The sequence below is a fragment of the Delphinus delphis genome, chromosome 16, assembly GCF_949987515.2.
Source record: "Delphinus delphis chromosome 16, mDelDel1.2, whole genome shotgun sequence".
NCBI classification, from domain to species: Eukaryota; Metazoa; Chordata; class Mammalia; order Artiodactyla; family Delphinidae; genus Delphinus; species Delphinus delphis.
In genome coordinates, this window is record NC_082698.1 from 72196145 (window position 1) to 72213252 (window position 17108).

Consider the following 17108-nt stretch of genomic DNA (forward strand, 5'->3'; position numbering starts at 1 on the left):
TGTTGAACACTTCCTTTTGGATATAATGTGGATGTGATGTGTTTCTCCCCAAGCCGCTCTATGTGGGATTTCTTGGAGCCTATTAATCAGGCTGTTGACAGGGAAGTCAAGTCACTCCCAGGCTCAAGCAATTGCTTCTTTTCTGTGTGCTTCCAGGCAGTCAACAATGTGGTTAGAAGCACGGATGCTGAAGCCAGGCTGCCTGGGTCCAGATCTTGGCTTCACCGCTTATGGTTTAATAACCTTACGTCTCTGCTTCCTTACATATAAAATAAGTGCCTGTGTCATAGGTGTGTCGAGAAGACGACATGAGATGACGGGTGCAACGTGCGCAGCCGAGTGCTTGGCATATGGAAAACGCACAATCCGTGGAGGACTGCTGTCGTCAGCATCCTCAGGTGATGCTGAGCGTTAGCGAGCCTCCGTCGCCCTGCCTGTTCTACACCTCCCCCTCGCCCTTAGAATGACCTCATGTTATCCCATCCCGTTGGCCCAAGGATGTGATTCTGTCCCCCTGACCCCTGGCAGACTTCTGCGGCAAGTGTAGGTATAAACTGGTTGAAACTACGGGGCTTTTATTTGGTTATGTTATTTGGGGACCCGGCGATGACAACTGGATGTCATAATGTGACTCCAGACAGCAGAGGATACTTGATGAATAGCCTATTAAAAAAATGTTCATTGATTGATTGATCGATTGATTCTTTTTTTTTTTAATTTTTCTTTCAAATGGGGCTATAGTTGATTTACAATGTTGTGTTTCAGGTGTACAGCAAAGTGATTCAATTAGACACATATCTATTCTTTTTCAAATTCTTTTCCCATTTAGGTTATTACAGAGTACTGAGCAGAGTTCCCTGTGCTCTACAGTAGGTCCTTGTTGGTTATCTGTTTTAAAGATAGTGGTGTGTATATGGCAATCCCAAACTCCCAATTGATCTCTCCCTTCCCACCTTTCCCCTTTGGTAACCATAAGTTTGTTTTCTAAGTCTGTTTCTGTTTTGTATAAGAAATCAGAGTCTTAATATGCAGTCGACGTGGCTTTGTCATTGGAAATAGGTCACTTTTCCTCCACTCTTCAAAAATATTTGTTCAGTTCCTTTTTGGCACGTGTGGTGCTGGGCGTCCAGGTCAAAACAGTGAATACAACATAGTTCATGCTCTCCTGGAGCTCATAGGTTAGTGGGAGAAATGAATGAATACCCAAATAGTGCAACAACCACTGGGGGAAGTATTAGGATGGACACGCCTGGGGTGTGATGAAGGGTGTGATGAAAGGTGTTCTGAGGGCCACCACGAGCAGCAACTCCTGGGAGCTTGGGAAACATGCAGAATCCTGGTCCCCCGCCCCCCCGCAACCCCCCAGAGCTGCTGAATTCAGAATCTGCACTGTAACCAGATTCCCCAGTGGTTCAGATGCATTGAGAAGTGCTGATGTGGAGGGAAGCTCACGGACTCAGTGTTCCTACTGTTTGGCACTGAACAGGTATGTGACCTCGGGGCAAGTTGCTTAATCTCTCTGGGTCTGCTACTCCTCCTGTTAAAACAAAACAGAACCAAGAAAAAAAACAGAAGTGGCATTAAGACCATCAGCTTCATGTATCACATAGAAACACTGTGACTCTTAAATGAACTGGACTGATACTTACAGGGGGATAGATAACAGAAAGGAGTCCTAGAACTCTCAGACGTTGTTATAAACATCAAGAAGACAGGAGTAGCTCTGGGAAGTAAGGGACCTGTGACTACCTTCCGCAGGATTGGAAAAGGATTGTTTTCCTAAATGGCAACAATGTCCACGGTGTATACGTATGTATGCAGCCTGGGTTAGGTAAACACAAGTTTTCTGGAATTGAGTGACAAGTACTCTACAGTTGATGAAGCATTAGTGATTCTTTAAGTGTTCACTCGAATGAAATAACTTACGAGAAAACTAAGCCAGATAGCCATTCTGAGTTAGAATGGACAGTTCCTAACTTTGGGGCGTGATTGGGACAAACTGCTTCTGTAGAAACCAGGGTCAAGGTTTTGGGGGAATTTTTTTTTAATTTTTATTTTATATTGGAGTAGAGTTGATTCACAATGTTGTGTTAGTTTCAGGTGTACAGCAAAGGGATTCAGTTATACATATACATGTGTCTATTCTTTTTCAGATTCTTTTCCCATGTAGGTTATTGCAGAATATTGAGCAGAGTTCCCTGTGCTCTACAGTAGGTCCTTTGAGAGAAGATCTGAAGTGCGTGGTGTGCACGTGACCACACAGATGCAGACTGCTGTTCTGCGCTGCTTCTGCATGGCTATTGTTTGCCGCCCTTCCTGCAAGCGGTCCTACTGAGCAAGCTGAAGGCAGGTTGCCACGTAGGCCACTCTGGGATCAGCAATGAGCCTAGACTTATTTATAAACCAACAGGAAAGGCCCCAGAGCTGCTCCGCCACCTGACCTGGGACCACGGTGAGGGAAGATTAGTGAAGGAGCACAGGAAGTCCTTGGTGGCCAACTGGGTTTTCAGTCTCAGCCCTTTGCCCTTTCAGCCTGGAGGTGGCTACAGACTGTTCTCTGAAGGGTCAGTGTCCCTGGACTCCTGTCTGAGGTGTGGCAGGTACAGAGGCTGACCTTTCAGATGTTGTTTACAAAGTTGATTATGACTTATCCCGTGGAGATCATTTACTCAATAAATCTTTATCAAGCGCTCACTGCCTATCTGCTAGCTTTGTAGGCACAGGGAAATATTTCGGTCCCTGTCCGTGAAGCCAAATCCGGCCTCTGTACCCCGACACAGAATTAATTTCAGAGGCAGAGTTCTGGGTGAAGTAAAAAGAATAGCTTTATTGCTTTGACAGGCAAAGGGGGCCACAGCAGGCTAATGCCCTCAAAATTGTGTGTCCTGACCCGGAGGGGCTAGTGAGGAGTTTTATAGTAACGGTTCACGGAGGAGGGCGTGATCAGCTCCTGGACGTTCTTCTCGTTGGTTGGTGGTGAGGTAATTGGGAGTCAGCATCATCAAACTTCTGGTTTCAACCAGTCTGGGGTCTATGTGCTTGTGGGCAGCAGACCGTTAACTGCTCCCACTTGGTGAGGGCTTCGGTATCTGTAAAGAGCTCAAAGATATCATTATGTGTATCCCTTGAGGGGGAACCAGGACCCTGCCCCAAGGCGGCGCTATTGTTTCTCGACTGCGCCTCCCTTGTCCGAATCCCCTCCCTTCCCTGATTAGCAACTCTTTGAAGCTGCTGGTTGGAACTCAGGGAAGTCGTGGAGGCTGAATGAAGCCTATTTCCTGTAATCAAGAAATGGGGGACACGGAAAGGCTTTTGTGCCCTTCTGCCGGGGGAGGCGGACAACAAACTGATAAGCACGTGAGAGTTTCAGATAGTTCCAAATACTGTGCAGAAAATGAAGTGGACCCATGGCAGAGAGGGTTTCTGTGGGGGAAGAATATTTTAATTAGGGGGAGCTAAGGAGCTTTTCCTGAGAAGGCGACAATGGAGCAGAGGCTTGACTCATGAGGAGCTAGCCAGGTGGAGATCTGGGGACAGGTGAGGACTTCCTGCAGGAAGAACAGCAGGTACAAAGGCACTGCGGTAGGTGGAGCTCAGCAAACCCTTAGGAAGGCCAGTGTGACTACAGCTTCGTGAAGAAGTGGGGAGTTAATTTTGTAGGATTGATACAAATTTAGCTTCTACATAACTTCTCTGTTTTAGGGAAACTTTCTCATGGCAGAATAAAGAGAGAATGTGAGACTCTCTGATGTTCTGTGTCCTTTGTATGGGACACATCACAACTTACTTTAAACAAGGAATCCTCTCTCCAGGGGTTGCAATTTTTCCATGATTATTCCAGGCTGATCATGTCTGGCCCCTAACTTGTCATGATGCCAGGGAGCTTCACGGCTCTACTAGATGAATGAAAAACCTGTGTTTTTAGGACCGCTTTTTAAAAACTAAGCAGAGCTAAAACTGCATCTGCCGTAGCTTATTTGAACAGCAGCCTTATTGACATATAGTTCATATACCATACAATTAATCTATTTGAAATGTACAATTCAATGATTTTTTTTTAGTATATTTACGGAGTTGTGCAACTCTTACCACAATGAATTTGGAACAATTTTATCACCCTAAAAAGAAACCCAGTACCCATTAATCCCCATGAGCAGTTACTTCCGATTTTCCCTCAACCTAACCTGCCCCCAACCACCCCTCCCGCCAGCCCTAGGCAATACTAATCTACTTTTTATGTGGGAATTTCATATAAAAAGAATCATACAATGTATAGCCTTTTGTGCCTGGCTTCTTAACGGCCAAATAATATTCCATTGCATGGATATACCACATATTATTTATCCATTGATCAGTAGATGGTTATTCGCATTGTTTTTATTTTTTTAAATTTATTATTTATTTATTTATTTATTCCGGTACACGGGCCTCTCACTGTTGTGGCCTCTCCCGTTGCGGAGCACAGGCTCCGGACGCGCAGGCCCAGCAGCCATGGCTCAGGGGCCCAGCCTGTCCGCGGCACGTGGGATCCTCCTGGACCGGGGCACGAACCCCTGTCCCCGGCATCGGCAGGCGGACTCTCAACCACTGCGCCACCAGGGAAGCCCCGCATTGTTTTTATTTCTGTCAATTATGAATAATGCTGCTACGAACACTCATGTACCAATTCTTGCAAGGGCTTATGTCTTCATTTCTCTTGTGTATACACCAACCTGTGGGATTATTGGGTCATATGGTGACTCTTCCTTTAAACTTCTGAGGAACTGCTGGACTATTTTACAAAGCAGATGACCCACATCTATAATCCTTGAAAAGCTTTCTCTTGATCTCTAAGGGAAAAAGAACATTTTTGTCACCCTGATAATCCTCAGGATTTCAAATATTAAACGGTGGGTCATGAAATAAAGGCTAAAGATGAAAATATTTGCTCCCTTCCTCTTGATTTGAGTTTTAAAACTTCATCTGTTTCCTTTAAATCTCTATTTTATGCTATCTAGCAATCAGACCTCATTCTTTGGGCTCCTTTTTACCCATTTCATTTCAGAGTTAATTACATAAGAAATTCCTCACATTCTTTCAAGTACCTTAGGTCACATTAATAAAGATCCAAGTTAATATGAGATACTTTTTCACTGATGGCAATTAGATTTATTCAATTAATTTTCACCGGATGCCTACTCTAAGCCAGGCATGTTCAAGGGGCTGGATAATTTCTGTGCTGTTTCCGGTTCTAGGAAGTTCACTTTATTAGTCATGTGGTTGGAGGAGTACCTTGTCGTGCAAATGATTCTCATAGCTCGTAAGCAGTCTCTTTGCAGATTGAGTTTTTGGCCTTTGGTATTCATCAGCTGCAAACTTCTTATAAAATATACCCTTTTGCCACACTTAGTGAATCAAACACCTTGTAGATTATAATTATCAGCATGGCAGGAGTTCCATTTGGTATTTCTTTTCCCACCCACAGCAATATTCATTTCTTGATTTCTTTGGTGGTATATTGTAACACTGTGGGCTAAAGAACTTGTTGAAAAATAATCTTGACCAGCCAAAGAAAAGTTGAACTAACAGCCTTGCCAAGAATGACATCTAAGTCAAGATCCAGCCTTTCAGTTCATTAAGACCGTAGTTGACAGAAGATGGACCCAAGTTGTAGAAATACTGGTGTGGGGTGGGGTGCAGGCGACCCTTGAGGAGAGATTGAGGTCTACTTGGTAAAAAGGTTAATTTTCAGACTTGGTGTGTCACTGAGCTTTGTTGATTTCCTGGGCCGGTTATCATACCTGCTTGTCACTATAGGAGCTCTTCTTGAGTGAATTTCAAGAACTCAGATGCAGGTTTTAATGAGACATCCTTAAAGGACATTGTATATGACAGCTATTTGTAATCACTGTAAATTTGTCAATGGGTAGAATTTTCTTCTAATTGTGTAGAGGAAAGGTAGGATCAGATTCCCAGTTGTAGTGGGGTTCTTTGGTATATTCATGAATACAAGCACTCGTATGACGCTTATTATGTTAGGCTATTTGGAGCACTTTATGTGGTTTAATTCACTGATTCTTCTCAACTACCATATGAGATAGGTATCATTCTCCCACTTTTACAGATGAGGAAACGGGCACAGGGAGGAGAAGGAACCTCTTCAAGGTTACAGAGCTAATCAGTACTCAGGCTTCAAGTTGTGTGTTTTTATCCTCTATTCTCTCCACCTCTTATTAGTCAACCTCTTGGAGCCTCTGTTTCTTCATCTGAAAAATTAGTAGATTAAATGCTACAGCAAGTGTGAGGTTCTACCTGCTGATCTTCAAGGCCTCTTGACTAGTTCTAAGACTCTGATTCAAATTCAGTAGTCTCAAAAGAACATGCACAACCGCGTGTAACTAAGAGAAATAATCAGGACACAAAGTATCTTTGTGTATCAGCCTCTTTGAGCCTCCAAGGATGTCTGGAGGACCAGGTTCATGGAAGGAAATGCCCACAATTACTGTTGTCCATGATGTTGAGAGTGAATTCAGCTTGCGCTTGGTGGGTGCGTCTGTGTGATCAACCCAAGTATTTATACTGTGGGTCACACCCCTCTAGATTTAGAAATGTAGTGGTTTCTTTTTACATACAGACTGATGGATTTGGTTGTGGACATTAGAGCTGTTGGTATGCCTCTGTCTGAGCCAGCTGTACATCTGGGGTTTGACTGATGTTTGCTTTTTGTTGCCAAAGGATGTGGCCCCTTCCTTCTAAGGTCACCTTTTTTTTTTTTTTTTTTTTGCGGTACACGGGCCCCTCACCGTCGCAGCCTCTCCCGTTGCAGAGCACAGGCTCTGGACGCGCAGGCCCAGTAGCCATGGCCCACGGGCCCAGCCGCTCCGCGGCATATGGGATCCTCCCAGACCGGGGCACGAACCTGTGTCCCCTGCATCGGTAGGCGGACTCTCAACCACTGCGCCACCAGGGAAGCCCCTAAGGTCACTTTAACCTAATAATCAACCCTGACTCTTCTCGGTGAGGACAAGCCTTTTTCCAGTAAAACTTTGGCATGTACTTTGCACGTACCACTACTCACTGTACTGGTATTGAATAGGTTTCTTGCTCTTTGTTTCTGTTGCATATGTTCACCCACCTATGATCATATTATCCAAACCACAGATCAGGAAATTTGAGTCAGACAAAAGAACTTTCCACCATATCCAACTGCAAAAGAAATCTTGGAAATATATTTTAAATTGGAGTTTCTTGGAAATTTTTTTATGTTTTATTAGAACAGTGAGATTCAATATTTGAAACTTGGACTATTCTAGAGGATCCTGCAGTGGGAGGCACACTTCCCTTAATTTTACAGCAATTCTTTATAAGCTCTTATGGGAAACCCGGAATCCATCCCCAACCTTTCTTTCCATTAATCCCCACACGCATCAGTTGCAGGGCCCTTCTTAATCTCTCAGATTGGTCCCCTTATTTCAAAATTCTCTAGGTGTTAAATTTTCAAATCTATATTTTTGCCTCAGCTGTTAAATCAGCCTCTGACCTCTTTCTCTCCCAGTCCATCTTCCAACGTGGTTTCTAAGAGTGATGGTTTTGAAACACAAAGCCAACCATGTCATCCACTGTTTAGAATCCTTCAGTGGTTCCTCTTTGCTTCCTGGAGAATGCCTTCATATAAAGACACAGGGTCTAACCCACTGTAGAGGACATTTATTGTGTTTAGGCTAGTCAACATCCCAATTTGCTTTTGGAGAGTCCTCTCAAAGTGCCTTGTCTTCCTCTGAGTGAGATGGTTACATTGCCCAAACCGGGCCAGTCACACTTTCTCTTCTGGGACTTTGAATCCTGAACAAACCCCTGCAAGGATGGAGAAAATAACACAGAGCCCATTCATTTCCTGATGAAGCAATGTAGCCCCTGCCAGTTAGATCTCCAAGTGGACCGGAGTCCTGGGTTCTCCGTTTATGCTGTCCCGCCAAGAGATGGGAGCTGTTGCTAACAATCAAAAGCCCTTTTCCTGTTAACCTCCCACTTCCTACAAGTACTCTGACCTTGAATCATTTGTCATTATCCACTGTAGCTCCCTAGCCTGGGAGTCTTTTACTCCATTAAGACTCTGCAAACGCTCTTCCCTCAGTCTTGGAATGCCCCCTTCTCAACCCAAGCAGTGTTTCTGCCTCTCTGTTCTCTTAAGGTAGCACAAGTACCCTGACGGAGGTACTTAGCACGTTCTAGTGACTATTCACCTGACAGTCTCCTAGATTGCAAAACCCTTTGTTTTCATATAATGCCTGACACAGCATAAATGATTAAGAATTCTTTGAAGAGTGAATAAGTAAGAATTGACAGTATAGCTTTTAGTCCATGCGTGGAGATTTATGTTATAGACAAGTGAGGCACATTTCCAGAATTCAAGAAATGGGTTGCAAGTTGCAGATCATAGAATCAACATAAAATGCATGAGACTCACCGTAAGGTAAATTGCTGATGAGATTAAGGCAAAGTGATCAAAGTAGCAATGGTAAAGTCACAGTCGTGTGGCAAACACTGAGCATTTATTTTACAAGCTAAGTTTTTTTTTTTTAAACTAGGTAAGTCATTTTAAGACATTATTATTATTATCATTATTTTCTTTTCGGTACACGGGCCTCTCACCGTTGTGGCCTCTCCCGTTGCGGAGCGCAGGCTCCGGACGCGCAGGCTCAGCGGCCATGGCTCACGGGTTCCAGCAGCTCCGCGGCATGTGGGATCCTGCCGGACCGGGGCACAAACCCGCGTTCCCTGCATCGGCAGGCGGACTCTCAACCACTGCGCCACCAGGGAAGTCCCAAGACATTATTTTTAATACTGCTTGGTTAAATAGTGTAGTGATTAAGAGCACAGAATCTAGAGTAAGACAGTCTTGGTTGAAATTGCGTACCTCTGTTTATTCGTCTGTAAAATGAGGGAAACGGTACCTCCATCATAGGGATATAGACAAGTATGCAAAGTACTCAGCACGGTGCCTGGTCATTCTCTCTTTGCCACTGTCCCCAGCCCAATCCAATGTCTTCCTTCATTGCCCTGCTTTGTGCCCAGGAGGCTGACCCGTTGTGGGCAGCATTTCCTGGGCTCCCTCGGTGCCTGGTTTCTGCCTGGCTTTTACCAATGGTAGGTACCACCAAGCGATCTGAGAGCTAAGAGAGAGGTAGGGGTGTTCTCTCCACAGTCACTTTGACTCTTTGTCTCTGGCAATAAAATGATCTCTCTTCCCAATTCCTGCTCCCTTTGGGTGGTCCCTCCTTTGCAGGTTCTGCTCTCCAGGCACTGGCAACACTAGGTCTTCCCTTTGTTACTCAAAGCCCAGGAGCAGTAATCACTTCCCACCGTCTAGTATGGGTGTCTCTTGTTTATTCCTTTAATGTTGTCCACGTTGCATTAAATATCTAATTATAGATAATCTTTCCCTTAAGATTCCTTCTCTTGGCTATCTGGGATAAATTCTGTTTCCTGCCTGTGCCTTGACAATTGCTTAAAAGTGTGAGCTATTATTATATTAAATTGTTAATATGAACAAATATATAAACAGGTAATTATTAACATTAAACATTATGATGATATTAAAATACACATGGCTATTGAGTAGAAAGCAGGATTCACATCCCTCTTTAATATCAAGCAGAAGATCTCAAACACATTTTACTTCTACAGCTGGTTGTTTTGCCTATGGTTTGAAATAACTCCCAAGAACTTTGATGGGGAAGTATAAGAAGCTTTACACTGTGGTGGGTGGTAGGGACATAGGGGTGAACATACCTTTCTGTGTGAGCACAGCCCTAGTGGGGAGGTGGATGGAGGAAATTCATTCATCAATTTCCATCTCTATTCAAATGTTCTTATGGAACATGTTTGACTTTACATTTTTTCTTCATAACTTTTGTTTCATGGGTTAGTTACCATCTTCTGAATTTTACCCAACAAACCAAAGTTGTAGCATATTGAATAGGTAACCCAAAAAATGTTTCCATGCCGAAACCACGGAGCAAAGTATTTGGACTGTCCACAGATTTTGGAGTGAAGAGACCCTGAACATGGAGGTCATGCTTTTTCTCCCATGTCATGTAATGAAGAAGACAAGAAGGCCAAAGCTTGCCATGTTGACCTGAAATATTGTTTGGAGCTGTCTGAAACTTTGTTATGTAGTGCACGTAAGTCAGACACTGAGGCAGAACGTAAGTCAGACACTGAGGCACTGCTTCATAAAAGATTCAATTCAATGGTCTTATGATCAGTTTAAAATAACATTTATCAATTGCACCTGTATTTTCACAAGAAGAAACTGGAACCACTGGTACATTTGAACTGGGCAGCCTACCTTTGGAAGTAAACCCTTCCGCGGTCATCTGTTATATAGTATGATTACATCGTAGATCATACAAGTTGAATTTGTAAGATACACGATGCCATGAGTGAATTCAGATGTGGGAAATGGCCTTAAACTGTCCTGGACACATGAGGGACTTTCCTCCTTCTCTTCTTCAATACGTTCATGGAGGGTCTACTATGTGTCAAGCACTGCGGTTGATCCTGGGCTAGAGCTGTGAACGAGCACAGTGAGGGGCCACACAGCCTGGCCTTACCAGTGGGCATGCTAGGCTCCCACTGCCTGTATTTACCTCCGGTCTCTGCCGCTTTGGTGTCCCAACTTTGGGCAGCTCACTTAACCTCAGGGGGTCTTAATTCCCCATCTATAGGATGAGTAAAAAGTAGCAGTTGCTCTATGGGATTCAATGAGATGATTGTAACTACTTAGAATAGAATAGAGCTTGGCTGAGTGAGGCAACTGAAGAACTTCAGTGATCTACTGTAGCAAAAATATTACTCAGAGGGACTTCCGGGTGGTCCAGTGGTTAAGACTCTGCCTTCCAATGCATGGGGCATGGGTTCGATCCCTGGTCCGGGAACTAAGACCCCACATGCTATGTGGTGTAGCCAAAAAAAAAAAAAAAAAAAAAAAAAAAAATATATATATATATATATATATATTACTGACAGTTCGAGCATGCATTCATTCCTTTGATTGATCATTCATTTCTTAATTCCTTCATTCAATGAAAGCTCACTAAACAAAATTCTATTCTTGCTGCCACTGTGCTCTAGGGAATAGTGATGAACAGGACACATCTGGTACCTGCTGTTGGGAGTTTATAGTTTCGCTGTGCAGACAGACAACGAGCACTTTACAGATGCTGTCAGTCCAACACCTGGAGATAAACTGGGTGTTTCGGAAACAGTATTCGTGAAGACGTAGGGTGTTTTTGGCTATGGCCTTGAAACCAAGCAATGCAGGTCAGAAGGATGGAAAGTGGAAAGTGTGTATATGTGTCCACACACACACACAGACACACACACACACAGACACACACACACAGAAGGAGATGCATATTCCATGTAATTTTACATCTCTCATTTCCATTTTCATGAGACAGGGTGGTGGTTCAGAGCATGGCCCTCTGTAGCCTGGATGCCTGCATTTGAACCTAGCCTGCCCCTCATTAACTGTGTGATTGGGGTCAAATTATTTAACTTCCTTCTAGTCATTTTCATCACTGGCAAAACGTGGATGATAATAAGAGCACCTACTTTTTAGGTTTACTGTGAGCCTTAGATGAGTTAATACAAGTGAGAAGACAGTGCTCCATTAGCTTGTACCCGCCTTGACTCATTTTTCTAAGGTAGACTGGGAACAGCACAGGCTTAGCAATTAGCCACACCAGGGCCTGAATCTCACTCCATCACTTACCAACTGAGTGACTCAGCAAGTAACTTAACCTCTCTAAATTCCAGTTTCCTCATCTATAAAATGAAGATAATGATACTTAACCACATGAGATTGCTTTGTGGTTATGAGACTGCATAGTTCTTGGCAATTACCAGGAACTCAAAGAATAGCATGTATTCCTCTTCCCCACCTTCCTCTAAGATTAAAAATCGTTTAAGCCAGATAGCATGATGAAAGAAAAGGCAAGAAAAAGATGAAACAATATTCTGGAGAGTTGCAAGAAAAAATTGATATAGTGTGTCTTTAAGGTCATTTTTGACATTTGAAAATTTGTCTTTTTCAACAAAAGCTCTGTAAGCATGAGGGGGAAGGATTAATCCACTTCTACTGTTTTCTAATCTTTTATCTGTTAGAGAATGAGTGAATGAAAGGGAATTAATAGCATGATCTTCAGATCTCTGAGCTAACTGCTGTAAAAACTCTAAAGTCTATTTTTTAAAGTTATTTTTATGTCAAAGTGTAGTGTCTGTGTAGCTGTGCTGCCATTCATAAACAGGGGAAGAACAAGACGTACAGAAGAGAAGGAACCTGCCCTGATGTCCTAAGTCAGGAAGGGAAGTCTGGTCAGCCGGGCAGGCACTGGACTGGCGTCTCAGGGGCTGTGCAAATGTCCTAACCCTCCCCTACCAACCAATGCCTGCCTCTGTCCTCCATGTTTCTGGCTCCCTTGCTGGGCTGAGGACTGCAGAGCGATTTTAGGTTAATTTCTCTGTCTTATTCTCTAAAAGCTTCAGGCAGCAGATAGTCTAAGAAGGGGGGGACCTTAGAATATTTAACAAATCACAGACTTCTTAACAAATGCCCCAAATGATAACTAACAAGGCAAAAAAACAAGTGCCTTCCTTCAGGGTACCACCTCTGTATGCATTTTTCTTGAAATGCCTTCCCTTAGGTCTCTTGCCTCCCAAGGGAGGCTCATTTAAATCCGGTTTATTTCATGACCCACCTTTTCCCCTCCCTCCACCTTGTTGAAAGTGCATCAACTTCTGGGTCCAAGAGAGACCCAGAAGGGCAGGGGCTGCACAGAGCTGTAGAGCCAGCAGTACTGAACTTCTCTGACCCTCGCCTCACAAACAGATCTTGCATCTTCACGTCACCGGGGATAAAACCTCTGGGTGGTGGAGAGGTCATTCTGGTCTTCACCGATGGAGAGATTTAGCGAGTAACAACCCTCTCAACTCCAGTTTCCTTCTCTGTGCAATGGAGCTAACAACACTCAACCACCTGAGATTGCTTTGAGAGGTACTGGAGTAGCACAGTCTCTCTCTGCCAAAACCCGCTCCCCAGCCCCGCTCTGTCCTGGGGCAGGGGTTGATCAGGAACTCATCCGTGGCTTCTCTGGGTCAAATTCCATTCATAGGTAAAGTGTCAAGGTTGGACTAGATTTCTGAGTTCTCTCGTGTGTCTAAATGCTCTGCTGAGGTGTGACTGAACAAAAAACCTTCACAGGAAGGTGGAGGCAATTTTCACATTCCAGGCAGGCAATAATTTCCTAAGCCAACGGGCGCCTCCCCCCCGCCCCCCCTCCAGCAGCCAGCCAGCTTCCACGCTCCCTGCCTTCTCCAGGCTGCGTTCTGCCCACATCATTCACGACATTATGAGTCTGGACCTCCAGCCATTTTGAGTTTTTGACCCCGGAATTCACTAAAGTTGGAACCATGCTGTGTGTAAGAATGAGCTAATTTTCAGTTCTCAGTTGATAGGCGTGGACTGTCTGAGCAAACAGGGGAATGCTGGTCATACATTCTCTTTATAAGAAATCTGGGAAAACTCGGTGGAGATGAGAACAGGGACATGGCAACTTCAGAACCCCACTGGTGAACACAGAAATATTTTTCAAGCAGGGTTTCCCTGTCCCCCAAATGTAATTTCATATACATTGATTGGTTCGACCAACTATCAAGATATTTGCTCAGGTGGTTAGGGGGTATCTGAATCAAAGAAAAAGCTTTCTAAAAATATCTTTTATCAAAACAAGTAGAGAAAAGTACACAAATGATCAGTGTACAGGTCAATGCATTATTACAAAGTGAACACACTTGAGTAACCGCAAACCAGGTCAGAAATAGAAGAGGATGAGAAGCCCCCATTGTATCCCCTCTCCATTTTTCCTTCCAGAAACTATTTCTGGGACCACCTTCCTCTGATTCTTACTGTTACTTTTTTCCCTCTAATCTTTCTCCCTCTGAGGACAAAACAAAATAGTATCAACTAGCACTGGCCATTCTTTTCCCCATAACCTGAATGGAAGGCGGTAAATTGAGTGGAAAGGAATGATGTGAGACGAATAGATGAACTGCTATTTTCTTACCTGTAAGAACACTCGCCAGCGTGGCCAGGGTCCACAGGTGTTTTGGGAACTTTCATCTCACATAGACTTCTGGACGCGTGCAAGATGAAGAACCGCGGCTCAGGAAGCTTATGCAGCTTCATTTGGACTTCAGAAACCAACCCTTTGCAAGGTGTAGGGTCTTTGTCTAGGTCAGAATTAGAGGAGGTTCAGTGTCTAAAGGAAATGTTCATTTCGGTGATGGGTGGTCCCAGCCCCCTCTGAGAAGCTGGTAGAAGATATGGTGTCCCTTCTCAGAAAGACCTATATACGCAGGAACACAAAAAGTGCACATCATTTTACGGGGTTGCCACACCTGGTAAGCCCTAGGTACCCACCTATGGACTGTCCCCAGTCTGCCGCAGTGACTGTGGGAATCTCAGCCCTCACGCTCATTACCTTTCAGCTAAAGATAGGAGTGTATTGTTAGTACAGCTCACCTGCCATACAGACTAAATGTCCTCAGATGCAGCCTCTCTCACTCAGCACACTATGTGCAATTCAGGGGCGCCCCCCTTTCCCATAGAGCTGTCACAAAGGGCAGCACTTGGCATCCTCACTCCTCACTGCCCAGGAGCACCGACTCCACAAAGTTCTGGTGCCCGTCTCTCTGGGATCACTGCCAGCTGGGGATACAGCTCCGGCCAGGAGGGCGCCCTGCCGTCCAGGAACCTGGGAGACCCGGGGAGACTCGCACTCATCCTCAGACCCGGGCTCCCTCCAAATGCACACTGTCCTGGGCGGGCCGGCGCGGGCACGCGGTGGGCGGCGGGGCGCAGCGGCGCTGGGGGACGCGCTCGTGCGCGCACCGAGAGGGCCCGTGGCCGGCGGTGCCTCGCTCTCCCGCGGCCTTGGTGGCTCCGCGCCGGAGCTGGGCCCGGGCAGCGGCCCCCGCAGTGCCCTCCCTCCTCCTGCCCGGCCCGGCCCGGCCGGGAGCCGCGAGAGCGGGAGCAGCGCCCCCACCGCCCGCTTTTCCACCTCCATCTCCTCCGCCTCCTCCTTCCCTGCTCACTCAGTCACAACCGGTTCAGACTGGCCGGGGTGCCCCGCAACGAAGAGAGACGGGGCGGGGGGGAAACACTGGGAATAACTTCCCGAGGAGGAGGACCACGACGAGAAGGTGGAGTCCACAGGAGGGGCCGGCTCCCTCCCTCCACGTGGCCCCCGCCGCCGCCGCGGGGCTCGGCGGGGGCAGAGGGCGGCGGCTCGCGGGGCAACGCGTAGCGGGACCGATTGCCCAATACTCCGGCAGGGGCCGGGGCCGGGCCCCCGGATAAATAGCCGCCCGGCAGGCCCGGAGCTGCAGGGGAGAGCGGCGGCCGCGGTCCTCTCCGCACCACCCGCCCGGGGCACTGCGCCCTGTGCTGCGCCCCGGAGACCCGCCGAGGCCGGTACCCAGGTAAAGGGCTGGAGCTCGCGGGGAGGGTGCCAGTGGTCGGCGGCCGCCCGTCTGCCTAGCCTCCCGGAGGCGAGAAGTACCTCCTCCGTCTCGGAGCCGTAGAAGGAGGCGACCCTGCCATCCACGGCCGAGCAGCTCGGAACCGGTTCCTTGTTGGGAGTGTGTGTCTCGGGGACTGAGAGTGTCCTCGGTGCGTTTGCGCCCACCCCATGACCCCCGCCACCCTTTCGCCGCGGTGGGCCAGTTTTCCCGGGGCTCCGAGGGCGGCATTTGGCACGGATTTGGAAGAGGGGAGAAAGGGAGTCCTGGAGGGAGGCCGGTGCCCTCGGATTGGGCTCATGGAAGACATCTGCTCCGGGACTCCCGAGACAGCTTCTGGGACTGCTGGTGGCAGAGTAGGGAGTGGGGGGAAGCGACCCAGGTGAGCCCCGGTTTCCCAGAGGGCAGCGAGGCCTCGCTGGTGCGCGCAGGTGTCCCCGGGAGGGTCGCGTTGGGGGCGCCCGCGGGGGGCTCCCGAGCTGGGAGGAAAGCAGCGCGCAGCTCGGGCGAGCGCAGGAGGCACGGGCGCCTCGGCCACCTGGACACAGAGCGGGAACTTGGGAGGACTTGGTGCTTCACGCTCCATCTGTGGCTCTCCCCAGGCAACCTGCTCTAGCTTCAGCAGCTGCCAGAGGCTTTGGAGGGAACTAACAACCACTTAAAACCTTGGTCATCAAAAACAGATCAGTGTTTCTTAGGATGCCTTGTCTAATCTAGCCCAAGGCCATCCATCCCGGAGGTTTAGGTAGGATTTACCCTAAATATGCATATGACTTACATAGTAAGTTATTTAATATAATTTTTTTGGATCAGTCTCCTGGGTCACAGTTAGTTTGGGTGTAATCCTGAATTACCTGGATTCTAGTTCAGATTGCAGGTGGGTTCCTCCCCCTCCCCGCAGTAGGATTTTCAGTTGTCCCGTCAAATCCTGTTCATTTGGTTATGTCCTAAGTGTCTTAGATTTGAGTTGGCTTCAGCTGTGAGGAATTGTTCTGGCTGGTTCAGAACAGCTGAGGAAGATAGAGAAGATTCTGAAGTGAAAGCACCAATTATTCATGGTAGGATTACACCTTCTTTTAAATACCTCGTGGATCCAGATAACAGGGTTACTCATATCATTGCTAGAAAAAAAAATATTTTTTTAAGGCCCTGGGAAGTGGAAATGACATGATAAAATAGCTTAACCTGCAATTTTGCAACAACTCTGCACTGACTGCCTAAGAACGTCCTTCTCTGTTTCTTCTCTTCTGTGAGTAGGCAAGAGGGGTAACAAGGACCCTTCCTGTCAGTGGGATGAATATAGAAAAGGACAAAAGATATGCAGGGGTAGATCAGGACACTAGGAAATCTTTTCTGATTTCTGACTGCGACTCAGAAGATGGTGGTGATGGGTGTCTGAATCTGTATCAGGGCAGATGGTGGTGCTTTGGGGGTGGACCTGGTCATGAAACTAGTGCTAGAGGATGACAATTAGATGTAGTCAGATTTTCAAGCTTTATTTTCTCACCTCAATCTTTTGAACCCCTAGGTTTTGTAGTCTTTTT

The 17108-nt window shown here is 46.4% G+C and overlaps 1 protein-coding gene across 1 annotated transcript in view; it reads left to right on the forward strand.

The window, feature by feature from the left end:
* The first annotated feature begins 15458 nt into the window (after window positions 1-15458).
* SLC16A9 (solute carrier family 16 member 9) overlaps window positions 15459-17108 on the forward strand; it is a 68227-nt gene continuing 66577 nt past the window's right edge. Inside the window, exon 1 of the mRNA XM_060033769.1 lies at window positions 15459-15525. The gene's annotated coding sequence lies outside the window, so the exon portion shown is untranslated. The remainder of the gene's footprint in view (window positions 15526-17108) is intronic.